The sequence below is a fragment of the Heliangelus exortis genome, chromosome 2, assembly GCF_036169615.1.
Source record: "Heliangelus exortis chromosome 2, bHelExo1.hap1, whole genome shotgun sequence".
Taxonomy (NCBI): Eukaryota; Metazoa; Chordata; class Aves; order Apodiformes; family Trochilidae; genus Heliangelus; species Heliangelus exortis.
In genome coordinates, this window is record NC_092423.1 from 129,767,106 (window position 1) to 129,785,906 (window position 18,801).

The 18,801-nt window shown below is 35.3% G+C and overlaps 1 protein-coding gene across 4 annotated transcripts in view; it reads left to right on the top strand.

Annotated features, from left to right (window-relative positions):
* The window catches only part of VPS13B (vacuolar protein sorting 13 homolog B), a 425,857-nt gene that overhangs the window by 245,015 nt on the left and 162,041 nt on the right, over positions 1-18,801 (top strand). The gene's annotated exons all lie outside the window — the stretch shown is intronic.

The following is an 18,801-nucleotide window of genomic DNA, read 5'->3' on the forward strand; positions in this document are numbered from 1 at the left end:
CTTCATAGTGCTCTTCAATAGAAATTACAAACATCAAAATCTTTTCCCAGCAGTTAAAAAATTTACTGCCTAGAAAACGACAGCAAGTTTTACTTTTTGTCAAGACTAGGATTCTTAGGAGACCATGAAATATTTCCAGTTTCTCTTCTGATCACTTAGAACTTGTCAGAGAGACTTTTTCTTCAAATTTCATGTGGAAATATTTAAAATATATTTTTGATTTAAAGTTTGGTAATAGTAGTTTTCCCCTCTCTTTTCCCTCTCTTTTCCCTCTCTTTTCCCTCTCTTTTCCCTCTCTTTTCCCTCTCTTTTCCCTCTCTTTTCCCTCTCTTTTCCCTCTCTTTTCCCTCTCTTTTCCCTCCCTTTTCCCTTTCTTTTCCCTCCCTTTCTCCCCCCCTCTCCCCACCTTTTCTCTCTTCTTTTTTCTCTTATTTTTCTTAATTTTTCTTTTCTCTCCCCCCTCCCTCCCCTCCTCTCCTCCCCCTCCCTCCTCTCCCTCCTCTCCCTCCTCTCCCTCCTCTCCCTCCTCTCCCTCCTCTCCCTCCTCACCCTCCTCTCCCTCCTCATCCTCCTCATCCTCCTCATCCTCCTCATCCTCCTCATCCTCCTCATCCTCCTCACACTCCTCACCCTCCTCACCCTCCTCACCCTCCTCACCCTCCTCTCTCTCCTCTCTCTCCTCTCCCTCCTCTCCCTCCTCTCCCTCCTCTCCCTCCTCTCCCTCCTCTCCCTCCTCTCCCTCCTCTCCCTCCTCTCCCTCCTCTCCCTCCCTCCCTCCCTCCCTCCCCTTTCCTTTTTTTTTCTTTCTAGCTTTTTTTTTTTCAGGCTTTACCATAAATACAGAAATTCTGTGCTTTTCTAACCAAAATTCACTCAGTTGCTTAAAGATTCTGATGCTCTTTTGCATTATAGGTCTCTGTGTCTTATATACATAAATGTTCTAGACTAGGTTTGTGCAATGTATGTTTGGTTTTCATGGTTTCATACAGTTATGATATACTCCAGTCCTCCTTTAGAAATCAGGATGCCAAATGGGTAAGGTAGAAATAATCACCGGGCTACAGACATCTCTCATCTGACTGTTCTTGGCTTCTTTGTGACCATTTGCACCACACCAAGCTTCCTGTGGCTTTTTCTGCAAAATGTCTGCCATTTTCAGTAATTTCCTCTAACTGCTTCAGCAACCGTTCTTCTAATTTCTCAGCAGCTGTCAAATAACTCAGTCTTATCTTTGTTCCTTTAATCATCCAATTACACGAGCTTTAGTGTTTTTAAAATACATTGGGGCAGTGTCAAGTTACTTTGCAGAGCTCTGTGAGACAATATTGAAGTTGGTAGTGGGTGGTCTTTTGGTTTTGGGAAGAGGGGACTATTTAGATCTGTTCAAGCAAGCTTCAGCACTTCCAAGTAATATAAATAAATGTTTTTTAATTAAAAATATTAAGATTCCCATCCAGAATCCATGTAGATGCATTTTCTAATTATGTGTTCTTTGATCCAGAATAATTGTAGTTACAGAAACATGGTTTAAGATAGCCATTCATTTTTTTACATGAAAAATCAAGTAGTAAGACGAGCAAACCTACACAATGTGCAATTCATGTCTTTTGGTGAAAGATTTTTTTAATAAATATGAGCAGAGTTACAAGTAGTACAATATCCAGCTTAAAAGACTAAAAAAAAAAAAAAAATAAATTACAGCAGCCTGTTGATTACTGAAGAATTAGCTGTTACAGCATTCTAATAATCCCAACATGTCATCTTCTGTCTTTTTCCAACCTCTCTTCTCCTCTAATTTGCTGCTGCTGCTTTTAATAGAAAAAAAGCAAATAAATCATTGTCTGAACCACTGTCTTTACAGTGTTTCTGGAGTGGGGATACAAAATTAATTTGCAGTGTCACTTTGGTTTAAACAGTCTTCTGTTTAGGTCTAAACTATAACCACATGCAATTAATGTAACTTTTGTAGTGTTTCATGAGAAAGAAGAGTTTTTGCTTCTTATTTGGAAACTGTTCTTCTCATAAAGGCTGAGAAACTTCGTGGCTAAAAGCTGAGTAGAATTTCCAAATATCTTCTGAATTTGTCCCATAACTTAATATGTGAAAAACTGAATGTGCTAATGTATTATTAACAGATTGCCAGTGCATGAAAGGTAAATCAGGTATGGCCAAAGGTCATACTAAATAAACCAGGCCACTTTTGGCTTGTCAGATGAAATGGCTCATCTGTGTCTTAAGCAAAATAGGTTACTTGCTTAACTTGAAAAGGGAGTAAAATGGAAAATGGAATGTTGGAAAAATAATGTGCCCCAAAAGTTTGGGCATAAATATTTTTTTTCAGGTGATTATTGGAAGTTGGCAAGAAATGTATTGACTTAGTAACTTCAGTTTTCTTATGCCATATAAAAATCCATCTAAAAATAACTGTTTCCTCCAGTAGGAAATTGACTAATTTAGTTCTGACTATTAATACAATTATTAAAAAAAGATGCATGTAAATGCAGTAAATAGCAGGCTCCTGGAAGAAATATAGTTTAACTGGTCACTGTAAGAGACAATTTCTCCTTCTCAATTTTTTTCCTAGTAAATCCTAGGAGTTGGTTTGTCTAATTTAATGGTTTGTCATGCCATTAATTTTTGATTCTTAAACCCCAGCTAAGGTGTGTTTGTGTTCAATAAATATGACCAGAATTTCATGTTCCAGTCAAGAAACCGCCAAATCTGTGGAGCAGAATTCTTGCAGGTACCAGAAGGCTTTGGGATGGGAAGCAGAATAAAGGAAAAACTGGATAGAGGTGCAAATGAGGCAGCTGCCTAGCCTGGCTATAGAGGGGGAAGAGCAGCTGAGAGATCAGGTAGAGTGAATGAAGCTTCTACTAATTAGTGAAGGACAGAACCACTTTTTATGGTTTCAATTGCCTGGTCATATTAAACTTGGGACTGGGGGTGCTGCTGCTTGGAGAAAAGAAGGAAAAAAAGATGATATGGTAATTTCTTGGCTTGTACGATCACACTGTGAATGATAGAACTCTTGAAGTGGCCAAATGAGTGGTTAAATGCATTTGATAAAACAGAGATGGAAGGTCTAGAAGTTTTGGAGAGGAAGAGTGCTGAGATTTGGAAAGTCATATTAATGCCCTGATGGAGTGAAAGTCAGCCAGTTTCCTGATACCAGAGATATCATGTTATGGGGAAATTTTATAAATGCTGTGACTAGATGAGAACATGAGCATCTCTTTGGAGTCAAAAATTGCATTTCTCAGTCCTGGACTCACTCCTGTTTGGCACTCTGGTGAATAGTAAGATGAAAATCCAGCTTAAGTTTTTTTCCTCAAGAGTTTCCTGAAACTCCTCAACCATGGGTTTTTGGGTACCTACTTCTGCTACAGTGTTAATTTGATGAAAATAAGAACTTAAATATATGCCAAATATGCAGAGCGTTTTAGCAGTTGTCCTGTTTGTAGCAATGCTTTCTTTACTTTGGAGGACATCAGTTAAGATTTCTTATTAGCAGTTATCACTTCTCTAACACTCAAATATATGTTTTTATGTGGCAAGTGCTAAAAGCAGTTATGTGTCTAATTCTGTTACAAAAATCCAAAGGAACCATGAAACCATGGAATAATTTCAGTTGGAAGTGATTTACCTAATCCAGCCTCCTACCTAATAAAGCAGTTTAGATCAAGTTGCTCAGGTCTTTCTCCAAGCAACAAACCTAGAAGATTTAGAAGATCTATTAGATAATCACTTGTCAAAGAACAGTCTTTTCATGGATATAAAAAATTCTGAGGGCACCAGGCCAGAAGATCTTTTTCCATGTATGCAGATGGTTGCAGTAAAGAGAGTAGCATCTCTTGGGGTAGCTCAAAAAGCCTCATTTTCTTTTTTTTTTGTGTCTTCACATGTTTTCCCTTTGTCATTTCCTTAGTTCTTTCACATTTAATAAAAGTGGCTAATTTAGAGTATCAGCATGAATAAATCACAATGCTTTACAGAAGTGGAAATAATCAAACGTGTCTGCAGTCATCTTAACCAGTTTTTCTGTCCAATTATCTCGCATTCTGTGGGATAATTTTGTTACCTTTTCAGATTACAAAAGCATTTTCCTGTACAAACAGTACTTAGTGCAATTAATCTGAGCATAGTTGGGATCCTGGAACACTTTTAGTCAATGGAAACATGACATAAAATGGACTGAATTTTTAAAAAAATTGAATGTTGTGGGTTTATAACAATTCAAAACACAAGTTGTGTTTAAATTACCAGTAGCACTAGAGATGCCAATAGGAAAATGGCTCAGAAAACTTCATCACAAGACCCACCAATTCTGTTTCTCTGATTGAAATATAAGAATAAGTAGATGCCTCTGGCTCTGCTTAAATATGAAGCAGCACAGAGTCAAAATTGAAGTGACATTTAGTTCTACTTCTGTATAGAGAAGTGAGCCTTATTATACCAGATACTGTGCAACCTGTTTGCTCAATTGTATAGGCAATTGCCAGTCATCCCCAACATCTTGGTTTTCTGCACACTCTGATGTGAAACATTAATTAATACAAATTTAGGGAGCAGATTGAAATACTTTTTAGGTAAGATACTGTAAAGATAAAAAATGAAATGGCTGGCAAAGAGCACAGAGAATGCAGGCTGTTTGAAGGCAATTGTGAAAAGGCCTTGCTTATCAAGTCCAGAATAAATATTAATAAGCTATCAAGCTCTGGGAGCTTAGGTGAACAGAACCATAAGCTTTCCTCAGCTTGGACAATAAGGAATCTAATTGTTGTCTGCACTCTGGATTCATCATTTTTGAGATCCAAGGATTTCATTCATGTCATACATCAAAGCTTAATAGTCCAGGTCTGAAAGTTCCATGGTCATTTTCATGTGTAGATCTTTCATAGATCAAAGCATTAAGCTGTCATTTGACTGTTTTCAATTTGTGAATGTAAATAGGAATTCTTTAAAAACCAGAACCCCCCAAAAAATTACATGTAAAGTAGTCATGAAAAGATAGCTGTAGTTTTTTTCAAATTTGTTCTTAAAACTGCTCATGTGTTCAAGTAACTTTTAATATAAATTTGTCTAATCTACTTTTTCATTTTTCTGGTTTGTTTTTCACTGGTTTTTATCTCTCAAACATTTGCAAATCGCAAAATAATAATGTTTTTGGTATAAAATGTATGCTATTTATCTTTATTTTAATTAGTTTTATCAAGAACATGCTTGTAATTATCATTAATGCCAATAATCGGTTAACAAAAATCCTTCAGTTTGAAAAAAGGAGTAATAAACAGTTTTGTGTGTCTGTGCTGGTAGTGGAAAGAATGATGGAAGAAGTTTCATACAAGAAGCACATACATAGACAGAAGTCTGTGTGCAAATCTGTTTTTTCTTTCCAGTGTGGTTTGAAAAATCAAATGCTTTTCAAAACTTTTCAACAGCACCCACATCTATAAGCATCTTGTCTTCAGAAATATTTTTTGCTCAGTATTAAATTGCTGTGGGACATATTCATAAACTATACCACTAAGTTATTGTTACAAAAAGCTTGAATTTTCTGTAACTGTAGCATAAGCAAAAATGTTTTCCTTTACAAACCAATTAACAGTTGAAAAAAAAAAATCTTGCTTTCCTAGTAGTTTAGTATTCAGATTATGTTCCCAGAATACACACCTAATATTAATAACTTCCTTTTGATTATTTTATAAAGGTTTTATTTTGCTATATTTTTAATAGTTCAATGAAGATTATATGGTAGGCAAACAAGAAATTAGCTTGAGTTTGTTGAATTTCCTTACAATAAAGGCAGCAAAGATAATCAGTGAAAAAATGCATGCATATGTAGTGCTTGATAGCTTATGAAAATGTGCATATGTTTCATAGCAAATTTTAAAAAGTAAAAGCTGCAGTGCATCATAAAGAACTCTATTGCAGTTTTTCTTTCATTTCAGGATCTTTAAAACCGTAGAGCTAAAGTTATGTAGGAAAACAACTTTTGAGGGAAAAAAACCCCGGTATTTCAAGGAGAGAAATGTCTTATTTTGTAAAAGTTTTGAAATAGGCTTATACCTCACCATTTTCAGTTCTTTTCTTCCTGTGCTAAGGCAAAAAAAAAAAAAAAAAAAAAAAAAAAAAAGAATATTTTAAACTTCCTCAGGAGATGTGTTTGTTTGGGGTTTTTTTAAATATTCTTGCTACTGTTACTTGGATATGCTGTTTGTTTGTTTGTTTGTTTGTTTTGTTATTCAGTTATCATTAGCTTTATTGTTGAATTGAGGGTTTGAGTCAAAATATTCATACTAAAAAGCAAGTTCTAAATATTGTCCTTAGGACCCATCCTTTTTTTTTTAGTGTAAGGACCTTTGGAAAGTCATCTTTACCTTCCCTAAGAATACTATACCCCTCTCTGTAAAAGGGCTTGGAAGTGAAGTCTTTTCCTGCTTTACATTTCTGTCTCCTTCTATCTTTAGTAGAGAGGCAAAAAAAAAAAATTCTCCTTAGACCTTTTGCCCAGTAAAATATTCATATATATGGATAGCATTACATGGAAACCCCACTCCTAATTAACATTGGCATGTTTGAGGCTATTGCAGCAGTTATTAATTTAAAACCCTCAGTGGAAACTAATTGTAAAATAACAGCTGGAACTGCCCATTTAATTTCAGAAATGTAGCTAGTTAATTATTTAATACCAAAAGCTATTCAAAGCTAATTTTATATTTGGAATTCAACCTTAAAAATGTTCAGCTTTAACTATCAATCATATTTTTACTTGAAGTTTCTTTAATTTTGAGTTTTACTTGAATCTGCAAAAATACATGACTAGTTTGCCTAAATATATGTCTAAAATACAGTTCTTTATGTGATAATCAAAATAAGGTAAATAAGAAAAGCATTCTTGCAACTTTAGTGTTCACTCTAATTCATCAGTTTAACCACTGTGTGCTCAGTACACATAACCACTTTATATTTTCTGATTCACTTACTGGTATAACATTTTCTATTCTGATTCTTAGAATAATTTTTAATTTCATATGCAGTTCCTAAGAGAAAAACAAATTGAAATATGCTTTATAGAAGCATTCTTGTCAAAGAGCACTGCCATTATTCTGTCATTTAAGTCTCCATTTGTTGTTAATTAGGACAGCACTTTGGAAAACCTTATTAAATGTGTCAGGGAAAAAACCTGCTATGGAAATGTCAGTGAAGAATCAATTCAAACGAGTAACCAATTCATTCCAAGAGAGCAAAGGTGAAATCTGTAAAGTTGTTGAAGTAGTTTTTGAAGTCTCCTTGTAACTCTCAAATAATCATAGAATCATAGAATGGCTAGGGTTGGAATGGACCTTAAAGATCTAGTTCCAACCCCCCTCCATGATCAGGGACACCTCCTACTAGATCAGATTGCTCAAGGCCCCATCTAACCTGGCCTTGAACACTTCCAGGGCCACTAACATCCCTTCTTGATGATTTATTTCAATATTGTTTTGAGAACTTAATACACTGTCTGCACAGTTCTTCCTTCTTTTTAGTTGGGCACGTTGCTTCGGATTTGGCTGAGGTATTTGCAGAAATGTGCTCTTCACCCTGGCAGCATCCCAGCCTTTTGTGAGGAGGACGGGAGAGGGGGAATGAAATTAATTTTATGGAGATTCACAGAGTTGTGTTTACGTGTGCCCTGTAGTCCTGCTATAGAGGCAGGCAGAGATCCAAAGAGCATCTTCATAGGTCTTACAAATTCCTTTGAGTTTGACGTGGAAGGTAATGGGTGACTTGTTCACTTGTTTGGGAGGGATTCCACTGGCAAGGGATGGTGAGCTTGAGCACCTTGTGAAGGTGACAGCTCAGTGAAGGGCAATGCAGTGGTCTGCCCTGGCCTCATGTACCAGTTTCAGGTCAGTGCCTGGCTAGCTAAGACATGTTTGCACACTCCTCTGGGCAAAGATGGTGGTAACAGCCTCATGTTCCCTATTCAGGCATTTTTTTGGCAGTTTTGGCAGTTAGTCTGTTTGCTAAGCAGTGAAGGAATTGCAGTGGAGCAAAGGTTTCAGTGCTTAGGACAACCACATTTAGTTTTTCTGGTAAAGCTTTTGAGTTTACTGTGTGGTTATGGTTGTCTCGTTATTCAGGTATAGCTCATTCTTACCAACACCTGTGTGCATTTCAGAGCTAAATTTGGAATAGGTTTTCAAACTCCCTTTAAACTGGCCTGTTGGTTCAGGTCATGTATTTCTGAGGTCAGTTTAGCTGTGAATCTGGGAGACAGGCGTGCAAGAAGCATCTCTTCAAAAAAGGAGTCTACTAAGTGTTCAATATCATATTTTGTATAACTTATAGTAGCATGTAGTCCATTTCTTTGACTGTTTAATCAAGATACCATCATTTAGCAGCTTAAGGTCAGAAGTAAATGGCAATTGTACAGTAAAACTTTCACAAGGACATTGTTTTCTCTGCTGTGCCAGTGTGCTTGACTTTGTTCTATAAAAAGGTTTCTCAGCTGTGGGTGTTCTCAACTACTGTATGTTCTTCAAAGTCAGGGCGAAGTTAAAGATACATGGCAGCCTGAACTTAGAGTTTTTCTTGTCTGATATTTCTTGCTGTCTCAAATACTGTTTTAACACAGTGTTTGCTGTGTGGTATACATGGAGCTTAACACGTGCAGTTCATACAACTTCAGTTTTGAAATCTGTAATATGTTTATGGTAACTGAGTGGAGGAGAGATTATGATTTCCTTTGTACTGGTTTGTGATGCTGTTTAAAACAGGATTTTTTTTCCATTTTCATTTTCCATTGCAAAAAAAACCAATGCAAGTCTGCCATGTTGAAACCTATAATATTGAAGGCAATCAAAATAAATAAGAATTGTTTGAATGTTCATTAGTTTTCAAATGTTAAAAATTTTCATTATATTCTCTTGTCATTTTACTCAATATACTCAGTATTTTTATCTACTTGCCTTGACACTTCCTAGTCTTTAGATGATAAACACTTGTGCATAGTTTTTTGTTGTTTTTTATTGAGACTTGGTTATTTACCATTCTTGTTGCCTTCTCCCCAGGAGGAGTAATTTCTTCTCTTTTTAGTTTCAAAATCTTTTGTACATTTTAAATAAAACCCTTAGAAATCTCACGTCTCTGTTTCTCATCAACCAGCACTGAAACACACCTCCTTACCTGAAACCAGGTTGTGTAGCTACTTGCCTCCCTTAACTCTAATAATGGCCCTTCGTCCCATTTGAAAATACTTTTCAAACTTAGTTCTTCTCCAGATTAATTCTTTATTTACTGTGCTGGAGAGAAAGCACATTAGATGTCTCAAGAGCTCTTTGAGTAGAGAAATCTCTCATCCTCACACCAAAGCAAGTGATGTGCAGACAAGCCATGCCCAGGGAAGGGACTCAAGGAGTAAAATGTGTCCTTGGGCATCCTTGGGGCAGCCCAGAGTGTGATAGGTATAATATTGATTTTTAACATTACTTTAGTCATAGTTGTCCTTGGGCAGTAAGTTCTGTGCTTACCAAGGTTGCAGATCTGTTTCTAAAACATCCTTCTCTTTGCAGCTCTGTGGTGCTGCTCCTTGTGCTTGAGTATAGTGAGTTAAGAAGCCAAATAAATTTGGGGGACATCAGGCAATTTTTTTCAGTCAGGTCATTGTCCTGAGCCTCTGTATCCTATAGGCACACATAACCTTAGCAAAAAGGTAATATTGCAGCAGCCAGGGCTTGGATCAGCTTAATTTGCCATCATGTTTTGGGCTTTTAAAACACAGCACAGAATCTGACACTATGAACTAAGAATTTTAATAAAATTCTCAGATTTGCCATTAATTTTATTAAACATACTGTAACAGTTTAAAAAGGTAAACAAAAAAGGAACAGAAACCAAGAAAAAAAGACACAAAATTCCATTTTAAAATCCCAGGATACCTTTCACCGTTTAAATACTCAGCAACTTGAATTCAGTGAAAAATAGTTCAGATAAGCTGTAAAACTGTAAAATAAAAGGAAATCCGAAAGCTAAATTGTTTTTTATTTAAGTTGTGTCATATGTTTTATGTTATAAAGCAACACTATTGAAGTTTTTACATTTCTTATTTCAAGTTACCTCTCTTTAATCTTTCCTTTTCTGTAAGTAGCTTTATATTTTTCTTGTTATTTTAAAATACTTGGGGAAATGATGAAAGGTGTTTGGGTTTCTGTTGATGTGGGAGAAAATAATTAGTTGGTCCTTAGGAGTTGATGCCATAATAAGAACTGGAGTGGTCCCTCTATACAAGTTACTTCAGCAAACATCAGTTACTTCACACAAACTCCTTACAGTTCCTTCCCTGGGTTTCCTTTGCTGATTCTTAAAATGCATAGAATGTCCAGTGTTGGAAGGTACCCTAAAGATCATCAGACTGCATGGATATGTGGATTTATATGATTGAGTCCACATAGCCTGGTTACATTTCTGGAAAACTAGCATCTAAAAGTCTCCGCAGAGATTAATAATTTATGCTAAAATAATTCAGGAAAGCTTTTAAAACTGATTTTACAATTTCCTTCTTCACGGTTTGTGAGTAAATATAATTTCCATCAGATTTGGTTTCAGCAAATGTTTTGTTTGTTGAAAAGTATTCTCCAGTAATATATAAAGCAGACTCTTTTTTCTTTGTAGTATTTTTAATTATAACAATATCTCAAGTTAAATATAATGCAAGTTGTGTGCTTCTGTTACTGGGAAAACCATATCCCATTTCTAATGAGACATTTGTTAACTTCTGTATACAGATTGTGGTTCATTCCATAAATATTTGTGGGTTCTCTGATGTCTCTCACAGGGTTTTATCTATGACAAATTCATACCACAGTTCTTACACTACTTTTTGGATAAAAGAATTCTTTCTTTTGCAAAACCATTTGCCAGTGCCTTTCTTTTATGTTTACCACTTTTAAGTATTCCTATTTGGTTTTGGATTATCTAGCAAAAGGGATCAGCAGATACATGCAGAATTATGATATGTTATTTGAGTATATTTCTCTATGGGATACTATTCAAAGCTCCCATGGTAAAATGAAATCCTTGTTACTCTTACCTCAAACAGCTCAAATTGTATTTTTTGAGTATGGTTCCTCACCCTTATTGATTTTCCAAGGTAGCTTAGTGTTCAACCACCTTCAGTACAGACAAAAGTCATGCTTAATATTTTTTATGTCCATACTCTGTACATACTGCTTTATCTCTCATTATTGCTATTAAACCTAATTATGCTGCAATAAAAAAAATACCCAGATTTAAAAGTTATATAGTTTGTTGCATTTCAGAAGCTATTCTTTTTTTTTTCACTTTTTTCTTTAAAGACTGGTTCATATTCTTATGGGGTTTGTTAGTTGTAACTGACAAAGATAAATGTAGCATTCTTCAGCCTTTAAAAAAATTTTTTTAGGCTCTCTGATTCTTTTGATTGTTAGAGGTTTTTTCTCAGTGAGAAGGCAATGCCTAACATGGGTATATTAATGGCTAACAAATGCATGTTGAGAGTAATAAAATACAGAGATAGTATCAGGCATCTTCAGTGAGTTCAAAATCAATGATAGGCATAAATCAGAGATACTTGTTTTTTCTGACATAAATGTGTGTTCTTCAGCAACAAGAAACAAACAGGTGTGGAGATAGGAGTATCTGTGAGTATCAATATATAGAAAGATACTTCCAGGATCATAACAGCACAGATTTGAACTCTTCCTTATGACCCAAGTTTTTTAACTATTGAATACTATTACTTAATCTTTGTATGTGACAGCTTTTCAAGGAACAGGAAAAAAAAGCTTGCAGATCAGAAAATCCATCTGCAAAGCAAAAGTTTTTCTGTTTCCCAGTTTAAGGTTGGATGCATATATATTTATGCATGTATTCAAGAAAAATTCAGAGTAATGCATTTATCTGGTATGTGTTGGTTCAGACTCTTGAGATACACTTTTCAGGCAGCTTGCAATGGGTGATTTTCCATGTTGTTGGTAGAATAAGAAAAAATGCCTGTTATATTATGTAAATGCAAGACTTACAGAAGTAGCTTTCTAAAAAATAGTTTTTAAGGTCTATATATTGTATTCATGCATTGCAGTTTATAAAAAAATAAAGCACTGTGTTTACTAAACTGGCTCTAACTACAGATGATAGAAATTGCTGTTTCCCAAATGGACAGTGTAATGTGCTGGGTGTTTGTTTGTGTGGGGGCTTTTATCTGTGTATTTATTCTTTTTTTAAGCTCCAGGAATAAAGTAAAGCTCAAGTTTTCTTCATAACCACCACCACCATATATATAAATGATTTGGGTGCCTTGTAGAGTCAGTTAAACTACCTGACACTAAAATCTGTAGTCTTCATGGTCAGTGTTGTGAATACACAGATAAATTCTGAGTACATGAAGATGACTTTTGCCCGATATTGCTCTGTAAGTGGAGCTTGCTTAAAACCTCTGTTTAAAACAGATTGTATATGCTGAATAGTAGACTTCAACTGATTTAGTGTGAAAGCTTTGTATTTGATGCTTACAAAACAATGGTGGATTCTGTGGCTTTCTATGGCAGGATGTAGGCATCTAAGATTATGTTGCCTTCTGTTGCAAAAAGCTACTTCAGCAACAGCTTACAATGAATGAGAATCCTCTTCAGTTTGAGCTTTGCTAGATTTTCTCCTGTCCTTTATCTGTTCTCTCTGGTTCTCTAAATTTCTTGTGTATTTTATACTTTTATCCTAAAGATGAGTTTTGAGGTCCATTTCCTAAAGCATATTCTAAGTATATTTAAATGTCTTTACATAAGTAACCCTTTTAAAGTATCATGCTTTTAAAACAAAAGCTACCATTTTTTCATCATAGAAGAAACAAAAAGCTATACCCACTTCAGTCTGAAATAACAATTTATATATTTAAGTTGCAGTAAATGTATTTAATAACATGGAGGAGTTAGTGGATTTAAAATTGACTGTAAGAACGGTACCTAAAATGTGTGGTTTATAGTCATAGCTTTATTACAGATTTTAAGATGAGAATCTATGTATCAGAATCCCATTTGTAAACTGACCTTTCATGTAGATCTCTCCTGAAGTTTTGCTGCATCCTTCCACATCTTCTGGATGTTTCATTAAATTAAAAATGTTTGGGAAAAATCAGTCCATTCAGTGAAAAGCAAAGTGCTTCTCAATAGCTTTAGTCTCATGTTTCTTTTAGAAAACCTTTGTAGATTTCTCTGTGCAAGTTTATGCCCTTAGTCAGAGTTGTTAGTTCTTGAAAACTTTTTTAATGGTGGTAAGACAAGGAGACTTTGCTTGACTTCAGGTGTGGTTCCATTAATTGTAGAATGTTAGGGGTGGGAAGGGGCCCCTAGAGACCATCTCGTCCAGCCCCCCTGGCAAAGCAGGATGCCCCAGGGCAGGGCACACATCCAGGTGGGTTTTGAAAGTTTTGAAAGAGAAGGAAACTCTGAAGCCTGTGCCAGTGCTTCATCACCCCCACAGAAAAGAAGTTTCTCCTCGTGTTGAGGTGGAACTTCCTATGTTCTAGTTTAAACCTGTTATTCTTTGTCCAACTGTGTAGTCACACTTTAAGACTAGAAACAATATAGTAAAGAGGAGATGAGGTCCCTAGTAATAACATACCCAAAATATTTAAATCCTTAAAAGAACTGGTGAGATAATCTCCACACTCAAATGTGCTGTAGCAGGGTACTTCATTCCTCTGCTCCTGCCCTCCTGCAAAGCCAGAAAAAAATTGAGAAATGCTGGTGGGGAAGTGGTTTGTTCAGGATGATATCTGAGCTTCATAATGGAAGAGAGAGAAGTTCAAAAGCATTTTCTGAGAGGGAAAAAAAAAAAACAACAAACAATCAAACTCTAACAGATCTCTGGAAAACTGTAAGATTTTGGGACTATACTTTACCTGGATGTTGTGCAGTTGAAAACAAATCTTTAGACATCCAATAAAGAATAATGGAAGATGAGGAAGTTTGAGGGCATCCTGTACTTAGAGAATAAGTGAACATAGCAAAGAAAAAAAAGAAGAAAACTTACCAGGTAAGTTGTGCTTTGTCCTGTGTTTTGATAAAGCTGCCTTGATTGTTCAAGTCCTAATATTTTATAAAAAGGAAGATAAGAGAAACACCAGTTTGTACAATTTCCTTGGAGCTCATTTCCTTAGGAATAAAAATGAGCACTAAACTTGCTGGAAACTCTTTGCAGCATGTAGTTGATACTACATTGCCTCTTGAAAGAACTAAACCTGGAAGTGAAAGAACAATTTCTATATAACTTGAGTCTTGCCTCTGTCTGTGTAGCAAGAGTTTCTGCCCCCAGGCATGGGAACTCAAGCCTGTAATTCTCTCATGAAACCAAAACTGGTAGAACCTTGATATTTTGTGGTCACTGCTGATTTTACATTAACCTCTCTGAACTCAGGACTTACTCATTGTATAGGACATAGCTGAAGAAAAGAAATAAAAATGAAGTTAAGTCATGAAGGGAAAGGTTCAGACTTTCCAGTACAAATATTCAAGATGCCCTTTCAGGAAAATTACTTAAAATCTCTTATATGTAACTATATATATATATATATATATATATATATATATATATACATATATATGTGTATGTATGTATGTATAAACTTCCTCTCTAATCAGTGCATAGTTTCTTTCATTTCAGTACACACAGGATGAATTTTAAAATCTCTGGGGAAAGGTGAAATATACATTATTCAATGTATCTCTTATTTTGATAGATTATGCATAATTTCTGCCTTTTGCAGTCTCGCTGAGAATAAACTAAGACATTTTTTTGCTTTTTTTTTTTTTAGGATTCCCCCTTCAAAAGTGTAGTTAGAAGTAAAATTCCCTGGATTCTCATTAGGCATAGTTTCATATTGAATTTGGAGGTGTCATTAATAATACTTCAATGGGGTTTTAAAGAAGATGAAAAATGGGTTTTAACATAAAAGATAATAGATTTCATAATGAATATGGCATGAATTTTCTACCAGGACAGTTTCCCAATGATATTTAAATTGAAAAGCAGCGTAAGGACTTTAGAAAATAAAGGAGGTAATTTTAAACTGTTATTGCCACATTTTACAGTAGTATCTACACTGTTTTAGAAATAGATCTATCTTGCCATTAAGTATACAAAAATTCTGCAAAAAGAAAAAGAAAATACAAGTGGCATCCTGACATACTAATTTAATCAGTGCCAAAGATAAATGTCAATTGACTTGTGAAGTCAAATATTTGTGTTTTAGAGTTGTTTCTAGCTGTATTAGCTAGGCTATAGTCCCCTATTACAGTATACTATGCTGTAACATGCTAAAAATGCTGAAATGCATGCTAAAAATATTCATTAATACACAATGTTTAATGTAAAGGAAAAACTGGTATTTATTTCTTTCTAACATTCTGTCCTGCTTTCTGTAGAATTTGATTGATGTCCAGGTGTGAGTTCAATATACTGACACAACAGCAAAAAGAAATCCTGTCCCATGTCAGCTCATCGAACACACTGTGGACACTACATCTTCTGGCTTGTGTTGTTGTACCAGGTTGTACCACACCATTTAAAAAAAATTGCATGCACCAAGTATGAAGTTTGTGTTCAGTGAAACTCAACCTCGGTATTTGCAGGTGAATGTGTTAGAACATCTGAAAAAACTGAGGTATTGTACCACTGAACTAGGTGAATCAATGAAAACAAAGTAAAATACAGGAATACTGACCTTAGCTGTGTGGAAAACCAAGTACTTCTGAAGTATTTGAAAAAACCAAAGGTCCTCTTACTGCCAAACAGCATTAAGTTTTGAGATAAAATTGTTACTATCATGAAACAAAGTCCTAAAAATCTTGGGATTATATTGTCTTTGGGCTTTTTTTGCTAACCCACATCCCAGACTTCCACTCCACCTACTTAAACTCTTCAAGCTTTCTCCTCACAGACTCTGTATTTAGAGAATTCCACTTGCTGCTTCTAGAAACATTTGGCATCCAAAAATGCCTTTGACCTTCCTTTGGAGTTGTGCATACTTATCATTTATACAGACTTGTCAACTATGTATTTATACTATGCTCCCTGATTTTTGGCAAATGCTTCAAAACCATAAAGATTCCTCAGAGTGTCTATAATATTAACCAGTGTAAAAATGAAAAAGTGATCCTTAGATGTTCAGGCTTGCTGAAAAATTTAAACAAAAATAACAGTTTGTTTATTTTGCTGAGAAATTTAAACAAGAAAAAATTACATCAGTAACTAAACAGATGACATCTAAATGCACAGCTGCAAACTTTGGTTTCATTTTATGCTTTTTTTGTTTTGAAAGAATGCAATTACCATATAGTTTACCATACCTTATCATCACAGGATCATTCATATCGTGTTCCAGGTACAACTTCAGTTGCAGAAGTTCTTCAGCTTCTTAGCAGGCAATTATTTTAGCAGAGCCTTTGGAACAAGGGGCTACTTTTAAATGTCTGGTCAACTCACAGGATATGTAGAGCATTTCCTGCCCGTAGGACTAGAGGAAGGAAGCACAACACCAAAATGTTTGATGTGTGATCTATTGTAATTCCTTTCATGTGTTTTGTAGCTTTTGTCTAATCACTGCACTGCTAGCAATCTTGCCCTTGGTGGGGTCCAGTTCACTAAAATCTGACCTTCCTAAATGTATAGCAAAGGGAGTTACAGCAGCACCCACCTGGCACCACCACTGTAATTAATAGGCATGAGGGGATGTTGTTATTTTTTCCTCTCTGTACCTTACCTACTGAGTTTCAAAATAAAAATATTCCAATAGTTAAATAACATCTTGATAAAAACTGCATTGTTTATTTATTTATTATACATATTTTTATATTTGCTCTCTTATAACACTATATATATGATCTCAAAATGTTTTCTATGCAATTGATTAACTATATTTACAACAACATTTTGGTTTATTCCCATATGGGTAAATTGTTGAAGAGGTTGTGTTGCTTAAAGTCACATAATAAGCGAGTTTAGAGAGAACAGGAATAAAATCTGCCTCTGCTGGTTTTCTTCAGCATGTTCTAATCTTGCAAAGGCAGAAACATGTCCTGCAGGCCCTGAGAAGGCCTGACAAGCAATGGCTCTTAGTCTCAGATGTTCTTGTGTACAACATATGAAGAGCTGGCAGACTTGGCTCTTCTAGGTGTCCATGCAGCCAGTTAGGTTTGTCACCTCAAGCTCTGAGACAGCATCTTCTATTCCTTTTGAGAGACTATCAGCCATACATGCAAAATAGGCCCAAACCCTTTCATTCAGTTATTTGAATTTCTTCTTCTATATAATGAAAACCAAATATTTTTTCTCTTTCATTTATATAGGTCAGTAAAAGTCTTGTGAAAGTAAATACCTGTATGGCTCAGTAGCTGCAATTGATGAAACTGGTCAATAAAGGACACAAAGTAGCTAGCTAAAAAGTAAGGTTATTTTAATTTTACAGTCTTTCGCCTCTGAACAGTTTAAGAACTGAGATTTTTGTCAATATTGTATATTTTTTAAGAAAAAGCTTACAAAGTAATTGTAAGGGAAGACCTGTCTCTTTTGGCTTGCCAAGAAAAACCTGTTCTGAAGTATTGGTAAAAAGAAGACATATTTTGTTAAGACTTTTTGAAAAAAATTAGAATTATTACTATTACGATTTTCTGTAGAAGGCTGCTACACAACTGGGGAAGTCTAGAAGCAGGGAGAGGGGATAAGCCTGTGTTTCTTTCTGTCCCATATGGCCATATTTGTGGATGTGACTGTGTAGTACCTTGCTTGGAGATATTTAAGAGAAACAATCGTAGATAACATAGTCTGATGCCTTCGCTGAAGGTCCTCAGTACCTTCTTGGAATGTCATTACCTTTTTGCTAGGAACCAAGATCTTCATAATAGTAGCTTCTCTGTTGTGCTTGAAGTCTCTAGGAGATTGGAGTGTCTTGAAATACAAATAGATCAAACTCTTCCAAGGATGAATTTACAGAACATGTATCTGCCATGTTCTTATGTGTTCCAGACTGACACTGAGGAGGCTAAAAGATGTGTAATGACATTTGAGTAAATCTCAGTACTCTTCTCCTTGATGGTTTGTTCTGTATCCCCAGTTAGTTTTTCCACCAGGCACTTTGACATTCACATTTTGAATGATGTCTTAGCACACACTGATCAATAATTGAATCATCTTTTTATCTTTTTTTGATGACTTGAAAGTACCGAGTTCTGTAATTTCATCATTATCCTTGTGGTACCTTAAGATCTTTCTAGCTACTAGGTTTCTTATCCTCTTCTTCAGCTTTTTTTGCACTGACGCCAGTTCCTCTTTTTGCCATGATACTCATCTGTAGGTATACGGAACAAAAAAAGAACCAGTGCCCAAGAGACACATCAAGTGTTTATCCCACAGTAGTTTAAAAGAGAGGAAGACTAATGCTATACTTGTGCTTCACTGTATCAGTTTTTTTAAGCAGTCTAGCACAATCAAAAGAAATTTTTGTATATGTTTCTGTCATTGCTTGTCTTTTATTTTTTCAGCATATTGGTTACACAAGTAATCTACCTTTTAAGATGATTTCTGTTCACAAAAGCTTTAAACACAAATCATCAAAGAGGTGTGACTATAAAATGTATTCAGTTAAAGTTCAATAGTAACTTCTTCCTCTGTGTTAGTGATGTGATGTGTTTATCCACTATGTAAATGTTTAGAAGTAATCAGTCGTTTTTGTTTTGCTCATGGAGCTACTAGCACTGGTGTTTTCTTTTAATAAGGGTCTTCCCC